The sequence below is a fragment of the Lithobates pipiens genome, unplaced genomic scaffold, assembly GCF_037356315.1.
Source record: "Lithobates pipiens isolate NorthernLeopardFrog02 unplaced genomic scaffold, aLitPip1_a1.2 Scaffold_10, whole genome shotgun sequence".
NCBI classification, from domain to species: domain Eukaryota; kingdom Metazoa; phylum Chordata; class Amphibia; order Anura; family Ranidae; genus Lithobates; species Lithobates pipiens.
The window spans coordinates 47,787,432-47,807,191 of record NW_027507686.1 but is presented as its reverse complement, the minus strand read 5'-3'; the positions used below and the strand labels follow the sequence as shown (position 1 = coordinate 47,807,191).

At 38.9% G+C, this 19,760-nt stretch overlaps 1 long non-coding RNA gene across 1 annotated transcript in view; it reads left to right on the top strand.

Annotated features, from left to right (window-relative positions):
- The window catches only part of LOC143930299 (uncharacterized), a 55,207-nt gene extending 36,791 nt beyond the window's left edge, over positions 1 to 18,416 (top strand). Inside the window, exon 3 of the long non-coding RNA XR_013262748.1 lies at positions 5,161 to 18,416. This is a non-coding gene — a long non-coding RNA (uncharacterized LOC143930299). The remainder of the gene's footprint in view (positions 1 to 5,160) is intronic.
- The last annotated feature ends 1,344 nt before the right edge of the window (positions 18,417 to 19,760 follow it).

The window sequence follows — 19,760 nt, the reverse complement described above, 5'->3', positions numbered from 1 at the left end:
TCCCTGTGTGTCCGTCCATCCCTGTGTGTCCGTCCATCCCTGTGTGTGTGTGTCTCCATCCATCCATCCATCCCTGTGTGTGTGTGTGTATCCGTGTGTGTGTGTGTGTGTGTGTGTGTGTGTGTGTGTGTGTGTGTGTGTGTCCAGCCTACCTGTGTCCTGAGCCTTTGTCCCGAGCCTCCGTCCCGTGCCGAGCCTCCTTGCCTCCGTGCCTCGCCGCCGTGCCTCGCCGCCGTGCCTTGCCTCCGGTCCCGTCCCGTCCCGTCCCGTGCCGTGCCGTCCTGTGCCTTGCCTCCGTCCCGTGCCCTCTTCGTTCGTCGGCGGCCATTGTAAAATTCAAAAGCTGCGCCGCCGCCTTCGCCTGTGATAGGCGGAACACTGAATTTCCCAGCAGCCTGTGTTCCGCCTATCACAGACGTCGTATCATCCTCGTCCGTAGTACGAGGATGATACGAAGTCCGTGATAGGCGGAACACAGGCTGCTGGGAAATTCAGTGTTCCGCCTATCACAGGCGAAGGGGGAGCCGGAGGCGCGGCTTTTGAATCAGAATGGCCGCTGTCTGTCTGCTCGACACGCTGATCGAGCGGGCAGACAGCGATGACTCGAGTATAAGCCGAGGGGGGCACTTTCAGCCTCAAAAAAGAGGCTGAAAATCTCGGCTTATACTCGAGTATATACGGTACTGCAGTATGGACATTAGATGGAGCTGACGAACACAGGAAATAAACACTTATTTACTATGATCATCAATGCCATCTAATGTGGACTTTTCCTGATTTATACTATTCTGATTAATGAATAACATCCAACCTAGAGAGAGAGTCCTGAGGAAGACCAGATTGTGCCTCGTCGAAACCTCAAAATAAAACCTGTATTGTGCATTGGGCATTCACCTTTCAAGAGCCGTGAGTGACACTCACTCTTTTGGATTACATGCAACCTAGAGATAAAATAAGCTGGTACCATTCAATGTTACCCACATTCTCACAGAACAAATATACATGCAGTATTATAGGATGAATAGTTCTTAAGTTTTAGTTTTTTTTATAAATGCACCCTTTGTGTTTTTTCAGTTTGTGAACAAACCCGAAAATTCTATGGTAGTTAAAGTATATCTATGTTTTTAAATTGAGATAGCACAGGGAATGGTTTGAACTTCTGTTCAGCTTTTTAACTTGCTTTCTGTGGCCCCAAGACATAACAAGAAGTGCTACCCACTACATCACTGTGAGGACATTTAGTTCCACCCCTGAGTAACCCAAGCCACCAGTGACCACACCCAAGTTCCCATAAAGCCACACCTATTTCAGACATGCCTCACCCTTCAGAAGCCGGCTGATTTTGAATGTCATGAGAAGAAGAAGTCTGGGGGTTTATATAAGGACATGTTGGTCCTATAATAATTCTACCATAGGACTAAGTTATTTATAGTAAAACTTGGACTACAGATTGAAGCAGGCTTCTTGAATGGTTTTGGCAGCATGTATATCTGTGAAAGAAAATCACCTTGAATGTAATTTTGGGTTTTTGTGGCTGTCTATAAAAGACATAACATAAGAGGGAAGCGTTCAATGGTGGCACAGTGGTGTAGTGGGTAGCACTCTCGCCTAGCAGTAAAAAGGTCACTGGTTTGAATCCCAACCACGACATTACCTGCCTGGAGTTTGCATGTTTTCCCTGTGCCTGCGTTGGTTTCCTCAGGTACTTCGGTTTCCTCCCACACTCCAAAGACATGCTGGTAAGTTAATTGGTTTCTGTCCAAAAAATTGGCCCTAGTATATGAATGTGAGTTGGGGACCTTGGATTGAGGGCTCCTTGAGGGTAGGGACTGATGTGAGTGTGTGATGTATGTGTGGAGCTCTGAGTAAATTGTCGGTGCTATATGGGTACCTTAAATATAAAATAATATAATAATGGGGCATCTTAATGAGACACAATGCACAGAGATAGGGACAATTGTAGACATGCACCCACACTCACTCAGGGTGGACTGTCTTTATTCAACCTTACTAACTATATAACTATGTAAGTCAAAGGAAATCTCCCTAGTATGAGAGGAAGTCCCGTCTTAGACCGTTGTCATCAAAACTGTTCTCCCCTTTCAAAGATTTCCCCTCTTTTTCTTGTCTTGTGATAATGTTCACCACCCTCTACATGAGCCTTATATTCCATTGCCTGTACACACTGGAGCAGACGAGGTAGGTTGCAAAGCAGAGAATCATGGGGGGTATTTACTATAATTGGAGAATGCAAAATCTGGGGTAGCTGTTCATGGTAGCCAATCAGCTTCTAACTTCAGCTTGTTCAAGTAAACCTGGTTCCTGTGCACAGCTGCACCAGATTTTGCACTCTCCACTTTTAGTAAATCCCCCCCTATGTGGCAAGATGCTATTATCATTCCGAGGGACACAGAGAAAATCTTGCTGAGTATGTCTGCTCTAATTTTTCTACAACCCATAGATAAATTAAATGGACTTTGCTTACTTTAGTGCAGTTGTTCCTGGATGTCATTACCAATTGAGTTCACCAATTGACTGTCATTGTTACCTAAAGTTGTTTTTTTATTTAACTGTAGAAAGTCAGAAATCAGAATAGCTGGATTGTCCTTGAGTATATATTTACACTGCAGCCTAGTCAGTTCACCTCTGTGGCATAGTAAGCATACAGGACACAGCTAGTGTGCCTCCAAAATCTAATCCTATTTATTAATGTTGTCACCTGCCATTGAACTCTTCCCTCTTACGTTATGTCTTTTATAGACAGCCACTAAAACCCAAAATTACATTCAAGGTGATTTTCTTTCACAGATATACATGCTGCCAAAACCTATCAAGAAGCCTGCTTCAATCTGTATTCCAAGTATTACTATAAATAACTTAGTCCTATGGCAGAATTATTATAGGACCAACATGTCCTTATATAAACCCCCAGACTTCTTCTCGTGACATTCAAAATCATCAGGCTCCTGAAGGGTGAGGCAAGTCCGAAATAGGTGTGGCTTTATGGGAACTTGGGTGTGATTACTGGTGGCTTGGGTTTCTCAGGGGTGGAACTAAATGTCCTTATTTGTTATTTTTATGTGGGAAAGGGTGTTTAGAATCCATTGCTGTTTTTCTATAAATAACTGATTTTGTTTTGTTGTCCTCAGTGTACATTACCTAACCTCTCAAATGAAAAGAATAACTAGTATTACTTTCTTGTGATCTTTTCAATGAAAGCCTATGTAATATGAACACTAAATATTTATTCTACAAGATAGTCTGTGATTTTTTTTTTGTTTTGTTTTGTTCCTTTAGCCAGGATTTTTAGCTTTCAAGAGTACCAAGATGGATGTCAAGAATAAAGATATACTGAATTTCCTCTTGTAAAACAGAGCTACATTATTTATGATTATGGAAGATGCACCTGAGCTGAGTGCAGCCAAACTTGGCTCAGAAAATGTCTTGGCCCTAAAACTCTTTGAAAATGAAACTATGAATTTAAATTTAGGCCAAGAGAACATAGCATAGTAAAGAGACATTGCATATTGCCTTTAAAGCATTACACTGCCTTTCTGGCAAGTTAGATGTGTCTAGATGTGGCAGTAAAACTCAACACTGTTAATAATATGAATCAGCTATCTGGTTTCTTAAAGTTGAACACCTTCCGTTATCAAAAACAGAGAATGCATTTATTTAATAAAAATAATTAGGGGCCCCTTTACAGTTATCCATTACAGTGGGTTGTGGTAGTATATGCGTTAGGGCTCTATCACATAGGCAGCCAAAAAAACAGAAGGTTGAGTCCCCCTAAATTCTACCATTACAGCTGGATGGGAGCTGTACACATGCCACGACTGATATGATTTGCTTCATGGCTGCAGCAATTTGAACCCAGGAAGCAAAATTTGACGGGTTGCACCACCTGTCAGGCATGTCTATTAAAGTCAATAGGAGGTGCCGTAACTTTTACCCAAAGGCTCATGGTTGTGGTGTGGTATTTTAATGCCTCCATTTAATAGAGGGAAATGTATGTTTGATTTTGACATGGAAAGCTCTTCATCCAAAGAAATGTGCAGGTAATGAAGTAGTTGCCTATTGCCCATTACATAGTATACCAGTAGAGTGTGAATGAAAAGCTTGAATACTGGCTGAGACGGAAAAATAGCTGCCTCATTTTTATGTACATGATAAGGACTTTTAAAGGAATCTGTTAATGTTGAAGTATCTACAAAAACAGACAGCTAATAGTGTGTTTTGTACGGTTTTGTACACGTTTGGAAAAGACAAATGGTTTTATACGCCCCCCTTGCTGTCTACAATGGGGTATTTAAAAAAAAAACAGTGGGCAGTGCTGTGGTCAACATTGTAGTTATGGTCTTTTGCATGCTGGTTCATGGCCACTGAAGCTGAATTTGTTGACTATTAGTGACATCACTGCCCTGAAACCAGCATGTAGCTGACAATTTGTAAAGGGATTTCACCTAAAAAGGCCAGGTTGTTACCGACATCCCAAAAAGTAGATTATACAAAGATAATGTACCCCCCAAGAATATGTGACTTTTGAGGCAACTTGATAAAGAAATCAAAATATATATCGAAAAAATTAACACAAATTATTGAAGTATTATTAAAAACTAGTAGGTGCATACATCCCCACATGGAACATAGAATTGAAAATAAAAACAATACAGTTGATGTGGTTGAGAATTGTTGGCCTCCTTTGTGTTTCGCCCGACGTGTTTCAGGATTTCAATAATAATCCCTTCATCAGGGTAATTTCTTTTAGGAGAAGTCAATACTTACTGTTACCACATTATCATTACAGCACAACCCACTGGCTTCTTGTGTTGCTTCTCCCATTTTCAGTCTGTGTACAGGACTGGAAGTGAGAGTACATGAGTAACAAAAGGCCAACACCATGTCAAATTCAGGTGCTTATACTACTTGAATTTTACATTTTAAATAAATTTAACGATGCAGAGCTGCATTATTGTTTGCCTTGAGATCCACTTTAAAAGTAATATATCTGTTTAATATATGTAATGTTTTTTCTCCTGATCATTGCTATAAGTTATTGATTTTTGCTTACCACTGCCATTGCTGCCAATTGAATGTTCCATATCACCAAATTGTGCCAGCTTTTGTTACAGAAACTGAAGTGCTACTTTTCATTTGCAGGTGAAGTAAAGTCGGGAAGCTTCCGTGAGAGCTCCCCTGCTCTGCTCCGCTGGTGACTTCAGACCCTCCTCATTTTAGCCTTTTCCACAGAGAGGACTGCTTCACTTCCCCAATGGACAGGCAACACCATGAAACCTCATCATTGTAAATACCATTGACTCTGGTGGGACTTTTGGCTTCAACACTTTTGGTTGCATGCTTTTCTTAGGATCTTTATAACGCTTTCTAACAATGGCCGCCCTAGGTATGAATTGCTTCCGGTCAATCACAATCCTCAATATGCAACAGGCTCTGGGAAGGAAATATCCGTCCTTCATCCTTTAAGCCAATGACTCTTTCAATGGATTCCGTCTTGACAATGAAGAGAAATGTGCTCAACATGTTTAAATCTGTCCTCAGGTGACTACACTCACAAGAACACAATGTGAACTCAAAATTCTGACTCCACAAATACCAATAATCCTCAGGATTCCAACATTTCTACATATCGATGATATTCCTTCTGTACTCAGCCAGCAAAAGGTCCCAGGATCTCAGTAACTCTACAAAAGGCACAGAAAGTCATTCTACTAAGTTCAACTAATCACCTTTTATATTTCAAAAGTGGACTAAAAGTAAGTAAACCATCAACGATGGTAGAACGTTCTAAAGACACTAAAAAGCAATGAAATCAACCTTGTATATACGGCTGTACAAAATTTCACTGTATATAAATGTAAAAGTAAACCACTTCCCTGCTGGGGGAGAATGAAAGTGTAATGGAGACCCCCCAGGGCAAGAAAGAGGGGGCCAAGCATGGTGCAGACGTCTCTGCTGATCATAATGTATTCATCCATGATGTTAGGAAAGAAACTTATACAGTTTAATGTATAGAGCTCAGCTCTCACCAGCATTTCATTTGCTTCCATTGAACAGTCATGGTATGTAAAAGTCAATAATTTAGTATATATCAATATATATATATTTTTTTGGTTTGCCAAAACTTTTATTCATCATGTAATTTAGGTACACAATTTTAGCTGTACAATTTGTGTTGACCTAGTCTGCTGCCCCACACTAGTGCCTGCATGCTTTTTCCACTGAACCAACCACTTCCTGATTTTCATTAGATAAGTAACTCAAAGGTTGCTCCACCCACTTTGACTTCCAGCTAAGTTGTCTCTAGAAACAAGTTCAAGACTCCATTTGAACCGTTGGTGCCTGATAAAACAACTCCTTATGTGCAATTTGTTCAGATCAGACGTCCAGTGGCAAACCAGTGAAACATATAATAGTTTTGCCAGCTGCACTCAAAAACATATTGTTGGTAGAGGATTAGATATTTTTTTCAGAGGCAACTTAGTTGGAAAAAAATCTGCAACTGGATATAAACTGGAAAGAAGGTATAAAAAAGAAAAGTGGGGAGCAACATAAATTATTTTGCTGCTGCTTCTGAACAGTGCAGGTGTAGGCATGTGCCTCCGTAGGCTTACTGGAAATCTACAGCTAGATAAGGCAATGCATAGAAGTGTTCACAGTCATTACTGTTTTATTTTCTATAGAATAATTTACACAATGGGAAAAAGGGTGGTCAGGAAAAAAAATATGCAGTAACCCATGGCAATCAGACATATATGGTGTTGAATCAATAAAGCGTGATCATTTTTCAAGGGGATTTTTCACTTAGCTTAGTGAATATGCTGACAGTTCACTTTGCAAAGAATATAGAATAAAAATACACATGTAAAGAGAAATAATAATAATAAAAAGTATTTTTGCTTGCACATGATCAGATAATAGACGTTAGCAAAACTCCAACTCATTCATTAATCTTAGGGGAAATTCCCTTTAAAGTGAAAATCTACTTTGCAAAGTGAACAGCCTATATTTGCCTTTAGTAAATCAACCCCTATATGCCTTTAATTACAAAAGAACAGAAAACAATTGCATATGCATGTACTGGAACACCGTTTTTATGCAAGACCCACAGCCCATTGCCCTGGTGACATCAAGTGCTTTGATGCTCCACCGAGAGACCTTTAATGCCTTGTCATTTTGTTTATTATGATGGCTGTATCCTAGAAGACTCCAACCTTGGTATATAAGCTGCTGGTGAGAAGCCAAGGCTTTCTAATGGGTACTTTTGCTCCCAGCTTAAACTAATACCAATTTAAAGTGAGAAAACTACCACATTAACATATATATGAAGCCATATCAAGAAATCTGATGCATTAGCCACCAGGGACTCCTTTTCTATGGCTATCTGCAGCCTCAGAATCTGGCTGGCGCTACCCCTCCCAGCCAGCTTATAGCAATATTAAAGGTTCTAAAGCAGTGAGCGAGACTTCACACGGCAGTAACTAGAAGTAAAAGAAAGGCTTGTTTCATTAAAGTATAACTAAAGGCAAAACGTTTTGTTTAGTTTTGGACAGAGTAAAGATGGACTAGAACACCTATTAGGTTTCCATTGCTCTCTGTGCCCCCTTTATGTAAATTCACCCTCTCTATATTTACCCTGTTTATCATTAAAAGTGAAAGTAAAAGAAAATCCCAAATTTTGAGTTGTCCCAGAAAAGTAATAAAGGGGAAATCTTCCAATGGGGACACTAGTTCTGGTGTCCGAAGGGTTTCCCTTAGTTTGCAGGGAAATGCCTCTCTCTTCCTGTTTTAGCTTTGGGACAGGAAGTGAAGGTAAACCTTCCCAATGAGACACAGATGACCGAAAAAAACAGCAGTTATAACCCTCTTTTAATCTGACCAAAATGGAAAAAAAAGTTTTGCCTATACAGTAGTTCTACTTTAAGGCATCTCCTGAATGCCATGCAGAAGGGACTAAATGAAGGATAGTGGTCTCACTCAAGGTCAGCAATAGGAGGAAAACAGTCCTGTGCAAAAATAAACCTTTTTTTGACAAATGAGAGTTTCAGGAGGAGATCAGAAAAAGTAAGCACCATTAACAGAATAAGCTCTTCAGTAAAGACATGTCAACAGTATTGGCTAAATGTGCAAGCAAAATGTTTTTACAGGGGCCCTCTCAGCCTCATCCAGTAATGGGACACAATTTTGCCTCCCTTACTAAGGGTTAGCATTTTTTCCTGAGCACCAGGGTCTAATTTATCTAAGTGCCAAAAGGAGCAACTGTTCTTCTGCTCTTAGCAACCTGACAGAGCCTTTATTTCAGTTTCTTATACTGCCTATAAAGAATAAAAGATAGTAGAGATGATTGAAACAGGAGAATGACTGAATCATTACTTTTTGATTCTCCTGATTATTTGCATATGGATTTGTCTGATCTGAAGAGAATAACACAAGTTAGCAATAATAGAGAATTGTGATTCATGAATTGTATGATTCTCTGCAGACTGAGCAAGACTCAGATGAATTAAAGTGATTCTGTCGCTAAAACTAAAATCTCAAAGTCTTCCCTGCAAAGTGAAACTTGACTTCTGGGAGTGTTGATTAATTTTCCCCCTACTGTGCTCTTTAGTTTCTCCCACTGACCTCTACATTGATACAGGGCACAGCAATGACATATTGACCGTCAGTTAGGACTATTGGGAGTAGTGAGGTACTGGGATCTGGCACTCCAAGAAGTGACAGTTTCTAAAGATTTCTTAAGTGGGTTATCAGTGCTGTGAGCAGCAACAGAAGTATGTTTTTAAGTATCCCTCTAGAGCAGCGTTTTTCAACCAGGGTGTCTTGAGGCTTCTTCAGGGGCGCCTTGGCAAAATGTCTAAAAATTGCCCCAAAAATTATATACAAGCCAGTATGTGGATGAAGGCTGCCTTTTAGTTACGCCAAGCCACATGTTTTCATTGTGCACCATTACAATCTTCTAGCTGTCAGAATCCTAATGACCAATGGCATCATCAGTTGATAAGGAGGATGTCCGTTGCCTGCAGAGCATCCTTGTTTGACCAACCGCTGCCCCTCTCCATCAGCAGTGGGGTCACATTAGCTGAGTGATGGAGAAACATTGGAATGCTAGTCAGTACCAGTTTGCAAAAGTGTATTTGCTTTGGAAGAATAAATCCACTCTTGGGTGTCCTACTTGGACTTGTGGATGGTGCTGCATTATGTAAAACTATTAGAATAGACTGTCCATCATTTTTAAAGAACACCTTGAGATTGTCCATAATTGACTGAAACAAGGTTGAAAAACACTGCTTTAGACAACACTTTGAGGTGTATGCTTTGGATATTGAGTTGCTTTAAAAATCAGCCCTATTTACAAATGTACCAATTTGCTTGATTTTTAAACCAAAGCACTGAAAAGGGATCTCAGTTACTGGGGGTAACAAGATCAGCTTTTCCTGTTGTCTTCCACTCTTATGGTCAGAATGTTTTTCTTCATGTTGATTCCTATTAAATAGTTTTCTCTTAGATGCCAAATCAAAAGGTTTCAATATTTTTGCACATGGCAAACATCAATCCAATCTTGCATTCATTACTACAGGAAAAATATTTATATACACATAAATGTCAAATATAGGCACGCCATAGGTAATTGATAAAACACTTTAGATGATGAAGTTGCTCATGCCAATTTATTTGAAATGTCTTAACTGATTACATGATTTATTTCACAACCAGGGACTATTAGTTTAGGGTTTTAGTATGCCCTTACACAGTCTCTGATGTGGCTCACTCATTAAGTTATAAATATATGTATAAAGAGCTTTGTAAGATATTTTTAATCATTGTCAATTTCAGACTTCACTGGTCAACATCGAAAACTGTCTTTCACCACACTGGTCATGATAGCAGAATTTTTTTGATACCACAGAATTTCAGGAAACATATACAATATAATAGTTCATCATAAACTGTGGTTTAACTTTAAGCAATACTTTACGTTTCATTCTTCTCTTTCTCCATCTCAACTACCTCAGCTAGACACTACACTCCCCATACTGAGCACCACACTTATAAATGGTGGTGCCCACTGCCCATCCACATCAACAAAAGATGAGCAAATGTCTTAAAATCCACCTTACCTGCCTAATTAGATTTATGGTGTGAACATTCACTGAAGCTTGCATAAATTCCAACTATGGGCTTTTATAGGGTTACTTTTTTTTTCCAATGGAAGAGCAAATAAAAATTCACTTGTTAGAACTCTGAGAACAAAACACAATATCGTTAGTATTTGTCACCTTGGTAAATTCGTAGCACTTATGATTTTAAGAGATTTTAAGAGATTCACAAGAAATTAACTTTCTGAGTGATGGAGACAATGATGCTCATTGGCTGACCACAGTAAGTGCTAGAGAAATTACTGTGGCCTAAAAATTATGGCTGTTTAACCTTTTGGGAATTTTTTTTTAAAAATGATTGCTAGCTGTGGCTTGACTACAAAAATGTTTGTAGGCCAATTACGTTTTGAGCGTTGGTGTGGGTTTGGGAGAGTTTGGGTCCACATTTTTATTGATATAGAGCAAGGTTCCTCCAGAGGTTGCTAGGGGTTCTTTGAACAATTATCAGTTTCTGTCTCTCAGATACAATCCCACTGACACCATTGATCTTTTTAGCTATCTGTAAAGGGGTAATTCTTTACAATGACCACAAGTGTAAGGAGAATTCTTCCTACTGACCACTGACCATCACACTAATGTATCATGGAGACAGTAATTTGTGGCAGGTATTCCCGGAGATCAGAAAGTTATTTCAAGGGGTCCTCTGTCTTGAAACATTTGAGAAAGGCTGATATAAAGTATCTTGATAAGCCTGTATATTCATCTCAATACTCTATATCAATATAAATTTGGACTAAAACTCCTTAAGTGTCATGAAGTTTTGTAGTGTGCTCCTCAACACTTACACCGAAGCTTCATAGCTACTGTATGTCCTCTTTTGAGACTATTAGAGAGGCAGCAGCCCAAGATCATAACAAGGTTTAGCCTACACTGCTCAATCACTGTTTGTCCATTCCAGGTTAAATCCAAAAGCACCAATATCCCACTTCTATCTGTCCAGCGTTATAACAGACCAGTTACTCTTTGAGAGAAGTGGGTGCTGAGTTATTTACATCTGTTTTACTGCTGACAGAACAAGCAACCAATAAACCCCAACATTTTCTATTTGTCCATTTGCTTGAAATAATGTAAGATAGCCTTCTGCTTTTTTTTGTAGCTATTACATACTGTGTGGGAAGTGCAGTTGTGTACGCCATCAAACAACACCCATTAGATGTTACATAATAACACAAAATATGGGTGGCGGCACTTCAGTGTTAGAGATAACCTTCTTTATTCCATTAGCCCTTGTATACACGGTCGGATATTCTGACTGTGTGGGGTCTGCATTGGACTGTTTCCATCGTAATATCCGACGGACCGACTTTTCCAACTTGCCAGTAAAATTTTCCGACAAAATGCTCCCATCGGACATGCTCCGATCATGTGTAGCCTACTCCGACGGACAAAGTGCCACACATGCTCAGATCAAATTCCTAGACCAAAGCTATTGGGTACTAGCCTGAACGTAGTCCCGTCGTAATGAAATAACATCATCACGTTATGTACAATCGGATTATCTGACAACTTAGTCTGACCGTGTGTATGCAACATCACTTCCGGACCTCTTCCGGAATTAATCTGTCGGAATTACTCCGACGGATTTGGTTGTTGGAATCTCCGACCGTGTGTACAAGAGCTTAAAAGGTCAACAGACCGATGAGATCTCTTATGTGGTTTAACAGTGATTAATCAGAGTGGCTGTTACCGATGATATGGCACTGAGTGAGACCACAGCAGTCTGTGGTTCACTGTGACTGTGACTTATGATGGATGGCAGTAGTTAGCAACAAGAGTCCAGCAGCAGCAGCACACTCAAAAATAGTTGCTTCTTTGCTCTTCCATTTTTTTTTTTTTTGTTTAATGGGAATGGTGTCTAATGATATAACCTATGGGAAAGGGCAGCATGGTACACAAGCGGATGGGAGGACTTACTTGTATTGTGGAAATTAACTAGCTATTAAAAATGGCTCAAGCCTTGCACATATCCACATGGGAAAATCAGCACAATATATGTTGGATCTGGTTTGTTTGCTCATTTCTACTATTTACCATGACTCATAGATCACTAATCGTGAAGGGCATTAAATCGCTTGTTTGTTTCTTTTTTAGTAAAAGGAATAATTCACCTCTACCATGAAATACAACATTTCATCTTGTAACAGGCCTCATTTATTAAAATATCTGTAAAAAGGACAATCTGAAACAGTCCGTATTTCCCAAATGAGACATTTTTGTTATTCCATTACTTTGTCCAGTTTAGATAAGTGACAGAAAAATGATTTGGGCAACACAGACTTTTTAAGATAAGCCAGTTTTAGGGCATCAGTACTAGTAAGGCAGAGTGGTGCTGTACTGAACTTCCAGTAAGCTGCTGGGCCACCTTCTTCTCATTAATGTTTTGGTGGTCAGTGGGGTAATTACCACTGTAGAGAGAGAGAGGAATGTCTAAACCAGAAAAATGGTGGCAAACTTTCTCAATGCTGGAGATAGACAATGGCACCTAGAATGATGGAGACTCGTACAATACAGCTAGATGTCAGCATGGCATCCATGTTCTGTTCCCAGGTCATCTCACTGTTCAGGAATGGATGTGAATCAACAAGGAAGCCTCAATGTGGTCTTATGTCACATTGTCACAGCTGGGTTCAGGGCACAGCAAGGCAACACTGTGGGCCTAAGAGTAGCCTAGTTACAAAAGTTTTGGAACCATATAAAAGCATTCAGGTTAAGATGCTGTTATACAGGAATGCCACTCCACTGTCAAATGTTTGCAGTGGGGGTGTATTGTCCTGTAAATTACTTATTAGTTTAGGGAATTATGTTTGAGGACCTTTATGAAAATGTTATGACAAAGTGTTTTAACCCAGAGCAACCAATCAGATCCTGCAATTTTATAGAGCAGGTTAGTAGCAAAATCAGATAGCTGAGTGGTTGATCTAGGTCCTAGCTCTTTTTCAAAAACAGTTGGGGTATGTATACACATGCATTCTTATTTCTGTTGAATGATTTAAAGTTGGCTGGTCAGAAAAAAAAACCTAAAGCCCTTACCTTCTCTTGTCTGTTATCCTTAATTGTGTTTTATTTATTTTTTTACAACTGCAGCATGCTGCAGCTTCGAACTTGATTTTTTTATTTTTATTATTTAAATCACAGTCAGTGAAAAATAGAATGTCATATTACAATGTCTTTTTTAAATTATGCAATTGATCAATGATAAAATTCTACATGAAATAAAGAAGGATTAAAAACACTACCTGGATTAAAGCCAGATTAAAGATTGAAGGATTAGAAAGGAAAAGAATCATCAATATAACCTTTCATCTTTTATTCATATTCTTCGGGACGTAATAATCACGCCAGTGTAAACATACCCTTACTGCGGAACTGTTTTCATAACTCCACTCTTTTTTCTGTGACGAGGACCACATGTTTGTCCACCTTGTATATTATACGATGTAAAGCTGTACTTATATAAACTTAATGTAAGTGATTTAGCTGTAAATGCAATAACAAGCCAATGCAAACATATACTATATAGCTGAATAGAGGCAGTACTAGCACTGTTATTGCACTACTGAGTAGGAGTAACCATGAAGGCATTAATATGTGTATGTACAAATAGCACCTCTTGTGTCATACTGAATTTGTCTTTATTAAATACAAACTTCTTTGAGCAGGTTGAACTATGTGACAGTTGAAACGTGGAGTGGAGCGGAATGCAGAATATCATAATTGGCTCTTGCCAATGGATTCGCTAAGTGTCATATTTTTACCAATCCAAAAGTTAATTATTAAATTAGAAAAAAAAAATTGCTGCCTCTGTATGCTTTAGTGGAATGTGATAGAGAATGTAAGATTTTTTTTTGGAATGAATCCACAATTAAAGGGACACTACAGATGAAAAAAAAATGGAAATGCAAAAACGAAAGAGCTTACTTAGTTGTGCTGACTAAACGTTTCCTGCACATCAGACCTCTGTCTGCAGACAGTTCATTGTGACTGTTGTACTTTTTGATATATTTCTGTCTTCCAACTAGGCTTATAAAAACTGGAAAGAGAAAGAGGTAGGTGTTGCCCATAGCCACCAATCAGATGATGTAACAGCTGGAGTTTGGTTGCAGTGGGCATCGCCTTCATTATGCATACAGCCAATAAAGAATAATAGTGTGAATGCCATAAATCTGAATTTTGTGGACTTAAGTGATATAATGTTTAATTTGACATAACAGCATTGGAATAATGTTTGAAATTGCTGGTTTCTTTGAGCCTGTGGAGATGCAGTGCAGAAGGCCCTCTGTATTTTTAAAGAAGAACGCTAAGTATCTAAACTATCCACAGTTGCAAAAAAGATGGTAAAACTTAAAGGGTCAGCTTATCTAAACGTGATATTTCAGGTATAGGTGGATGCTGATGTACTAGGTCTGCTCCTGGTTTCTTCTACATTTTGGATACTCCAACAGAGAGACCCATCCTATCATAATTCCTGACTCTATGTCCACCTGGAAGCTTTGGGTATTTCTCTTTTAATAATTTTTATTGCAAAGTTTTAAACATCATGTATATCAACATAGATATCAACAAGAGGATGCACCCTCCGAAGTGTTCAATGACCTTATTGTAATAATCCGAATGCATATATGGCAATAAAGGAAGACCTAACATACAGTCTCTATTTAATATAGGGGTCTTATGTCTAGGGTTAGGAGGCCCCCTGCATCAGGAGCCTATTGCAAAGCTTTATGGATGGGAAAAGTTATGAAGTAGTGTTCAGATCAACTGTATGTCCACATATCTCAATTACATGGAAAAGGAGGGAAACTTTAATTGCCAAGAATTGTTTCAGTGCCTCATAACACAATACATTAAGAAGCAATGTAAATTAAAGAGGCTTCATAGTCTCCCATTACCATCCAATTAAGAATTATTTAAAAAGCACAACAAAAAAAAATAACAAGAAGGACAAGGAAAGAAAGTGAGACAAAAGGCCTGAGTTGGTTGGGTATTTCTGGCCACCTTTGCATATTCCAGTTTCTGCTGCCACCTTCTCCAAAATATTACTCGTAAACAGAGTGGGAGCCCCTCATAATGACCATAGAAGGGTTGGGAAGGAGGGTGCTCTAACACAGATATCTTACCAGTAGAATCAACAATACCCAAGAGAAATATGGACCCCCAGCATCTATCCAAAGCTGATATATCACTTTTTGGTGGTCAGATTCTTCAATGATTTTAACAGCTCTTTATTTTAAAAAACAAAACCCCATTTTTGAGTGGAATTCTTCTTTAAATGGAAAATAAATGTGGCAGGATGTATTCAAAATATTGAGTCAGAACTATTTGGAGCCTTATGTACAGTCACAAAATATAACCATTACAAAGAGAAAAGTGGAAAAAAGACCAGTTTTCAGACCAACAATGAGTCATGTTTTGTTTTTCATAGACGCTAATAAATATCATATTTACTAGAAATCAGAGCTCAAAATATCGTTATATCTGTTAAAAAAACAATCTGAAAAAGTGGTCGCAGAAAAGAGGGTCTCCTCTGCTGTATAGTTACAGGCCCAGGGAATCACCAGTTCAAAGTGTTAAAGGGTCAGTCTACCAAAAAGGAATTATTTAGTAATAAGTGGAGCGTGGTGAGCTGAATCAGTTCCTGTCTTTTTATATGTTATCGGTACTCCAACATTGAGATCTAAATGCTATAATTCCCGACTCTATCCCTGTCCACCTGGGAGTATGAGATGTTCCCACCACCTTTGCATATTCTCGTAGCACCTGGTATAAAGATTAATATTAAAGATAAAGATATATAAATTCATATATAGTGGTCACAGAAGGTATAGAGGCCTAGGAACTCAGCACAGAGATTTCACCAACAGAGTCCCTGAGACATATAACTGTCAGGTCCACCAACTACCAAAAATTGACAGTTGTAGGTAGACTGACCCTTCAATGGTCGATACTTGTAACCCTATGTTTATATCATATTTTTCTTAACTCCACTCTGCACCAAAATTTGAACTTAAGTGAAAGTATCCTTTATTTATTATCTTTTGGCAAAAATTATTTAACTGATCGTAACCTTAATTTTAAAGGTTTTATATTTTTGATTTTCTATGTTTTAAACTAAATCTACATATATAAATTTCTGAAAAATCTGAAACGTTTCTTCTTTTCTCTCCATTCTTCCTTATGACTGGACAGCAGGGGTGTTGCTAGGTTTGAATATCAGAAAGAAAGGTCAACAAAATGTTCAAGATTGTAATTATCATGATGGTAGTGCAAGAGGTGACTATGGGACTATGGGACTTTTGGTCAAGCAAGGTGAAAGATCCCCAAACCCCCTTTGCCTCACTTTATATTGACTTATCACTAAATAAATGAGCCAAACAACTGAATTTATATGTAGTCCAGACACATGTAGCAGACTTCTGGGAAAGCGATTACATGCTTATTTAATTTATATAAAGACCAGAACATTGAAGTGGTCTTAACAGATCACTAACACATTGTGTTGTGTTTAATGTTGCTAGCTTGTTTCACTGTAAAATAGTGAACATTTCACCCTTAATATTGTCATTGAAGTTACAAAATATAGCTGTTTATATTCTGTGTATTTTCAAGTAACATTATAATTTGATATTGACTCTGATTACAGGCGCCTTAACTTTTATAAATTAATTTGGTTGAACTACTTTAAAATTATTTTAAATACATGCTGATTTACTCACTAAGCCAAAGTATGTGAAGTTCATTAGCCCACAGCAACCAATCAGTATTGATCTTCCACTGTTTTGACCTCAAACTGAAATTTGATTGGCTGCTGTTAGTCATTGAACTTTATATATACTATTACCTCTTGCACCTTATTTAATGGGCCTGTTAATCCACTGCAAGGTGAAATTTCAGGCCATTTCACTAAAATTATTTTAAAGCAAATACATGATTTGAGCAAATCGTATGACTCTGTCTAGCCTATGGGTAATAGGTTCAGTAAGAAAAGGGTCAGAAACTTATATCTGGGGAATATAAGCACTCGGTATGTGCTATTTGCAAACCTTATCTAGGATATCATGCACAAATTATCATCAATTATGCCTTTAATCCCACCAGCCTTTAAGTTAAACTATGCCCATGTTGCCAAAAATATAGTACTACTTACTTGCAAGCAAGTGCATTCTAAAAATGACATATGCCCATATAGATCACTTTTTCCATGAGACAAAGCAATGGTGTCCCAGGGAGTGCCCTCTAGGGAGGGAATCAGACAACATTTTCACTATGTCCCTGCCCCTCACGTGACTCTCCTGGACACTGGTGTAGTGATGCAGACCAAGGGTGAAATTGTAGTCATATAAAACCATGCAATTGCTATGGGGTTCAATGATTCATACAGGTTGCAGTGGCATTCGGGAGAATTGAATGTATATAAAGTTTGGAAGCCTCCGTAAAATTGCTGTAAAACAGTCAGTAGTCTACAGCAGTCTTCCGCCTGTGGTTCTCAACCTCAGTCCTCAAATACCCCCAATGGGCCATGTTTTGGGAACTTCCCTTAGATAAAATTGCTCTTATCAATACCATGTCATTGATATTGATTTAAATCAGCAGTTCAAAGTAAAGGAAAACCTGAAAACATGGCCCATTGGGGGTACTTTAGGAATGAGGTTGAGAAGCACTGGTGGAATTGCTTTGGAAACAGAGACTGGGGAGACAGAAGACCCCTTTATGGCTTTTCTACAGGGACCCATCAAACATAGTTACAGCATCAAAGGCTTTTTATCTGAATTTTTACCCCAGCACATTCAATAGCACAGTGGATGGGTTTTGGGATGTTGGGAGAGGCTTAAGGGTAAAATTAAGGCCAACATTCAAAGGCTGTCTAAGCTGGAGCATCTATTCTGAAATACTAATTTGGGGTAGACTTTACCTTTAAGTGGGGTATTTGATGATATCTCCCTCTACTGATTTGATTGAAGGCCCGATTTTGTATTTAATCAAGCAGAAATATTCTGACAACCTAGCAGCACCCCTGACAGTATGATAACCTAAACTTTGTGTGGTCCATTCTGCTTTACCCTACTGGGTTGTTCACAACATGGCTGTCCAGAGACAAGATGGTCTGATCATGGGCTATGGAGTAGCAACAAAGCAAAATACTGCATGCATGCACATATCTATCACACAGACATTCTTCTTCCAGTTACCTATGTATAGATTTTATGAATAAAATTGGCATTAAAATACATAGCTGTTTTCCTATTTTGTTGTCCAGTTTATTCCAAATGTGTGGTTTATTTCAATGTGTCTCTGTATCCACCAAGTGCATCTATAATGTATATTTCAATTGCATGAAACTGGTAAATCCTCAGAAGATTGCTGTTATTATTGATTTTGCACCTTTGTTAACGGCTTTACACCTTCACAGCAAAAAGACAGTATTTAAAAATAGCTTTTGCTGTGTTTCAATCATATTTGCAAACAAATTAATCCATGAATCATATCTTGAGCAGGAATGAACCAATGAATCAAACATGAAAATGAGAGTGACAGGCAAATCAAATAAAAAAAGGGAAAAAAAAAAAAGCAACAAACAGCGATGTGTCATATTAGATGCTATTTATTAATCAAGCTATTGTCACCTAGTGTAGTGACAAGATATTGTACATTGGTATGGAAATGGAAAATGTTACTGTATCATTCTTGTTTTGTCATATCACATACATATGCAATGCCAGGACAAGGTCCTTTAAGTAGCCAAGGCAAAAAGGCCAAAGTGAACTCCACCATGAACTGTTACCCCCCTTTCTACCAAATTGCTCAAGGCGGCTGCCCCTCTGCCTACCCCTTGGTCTGACCTTTCACAAAATGATCAGTCAAGTTCACCCAAAATGGGCATTTCAGTTTTCGGTGGTTGATGGCAAGTCACGTGCTGACCTCATATCATTTTAATGATGAGACATCCTCAAAAGAATACCCAGTTCTACACTGCCAATTACAAAGTCTAATGATGGTGACAATGTAGAATAAGCAGATAACTGGGAAGGTTATAGCCTTGAGGACACATAAACACAGATCCATGGAGAAAAAACTCTGCCAGGAGGGCCTTCAGAAGATGCATTTGATTTAACCCACAAGGAAAACTCCACTATTTTAAGGAGTTGACTTGTTGACCTTTTATCTAAAGCAAACTTTTTTTTAGGTTTTGGAAACAGTAGTGAAGAGTTAGAACTCCTGCAGGTTTCTTGTGTTGTTAGTGTCCCCTCTAGGGACGCTTGTGTTGTCTAGTGTCCCCTCTAGCTATGACTAGAACAGGAATAGAGGGGTTGCAGGAAAAATTGCTCAATTTCCCCATCAACACACTCAGTGTTGATGGGGGAATCCCTCCCGAGGAGCTGTTGTGTTCTCCTGGTGGGGGTGGGGGGGCATGGGGAGTCTTCCCAGCCGGAAGAACACAGAGATTACTGCTAGCGGCTATAGCCACTGACAATAATCGCATGGTAAAAATCCGACATGCTGATTGTACCCAAGTCGATCAGATTATGTACAATCAGCCTGCCCATAGATGGATCGAATCTCGGCCAGTTCCTGCTGAACCAGCCAAGA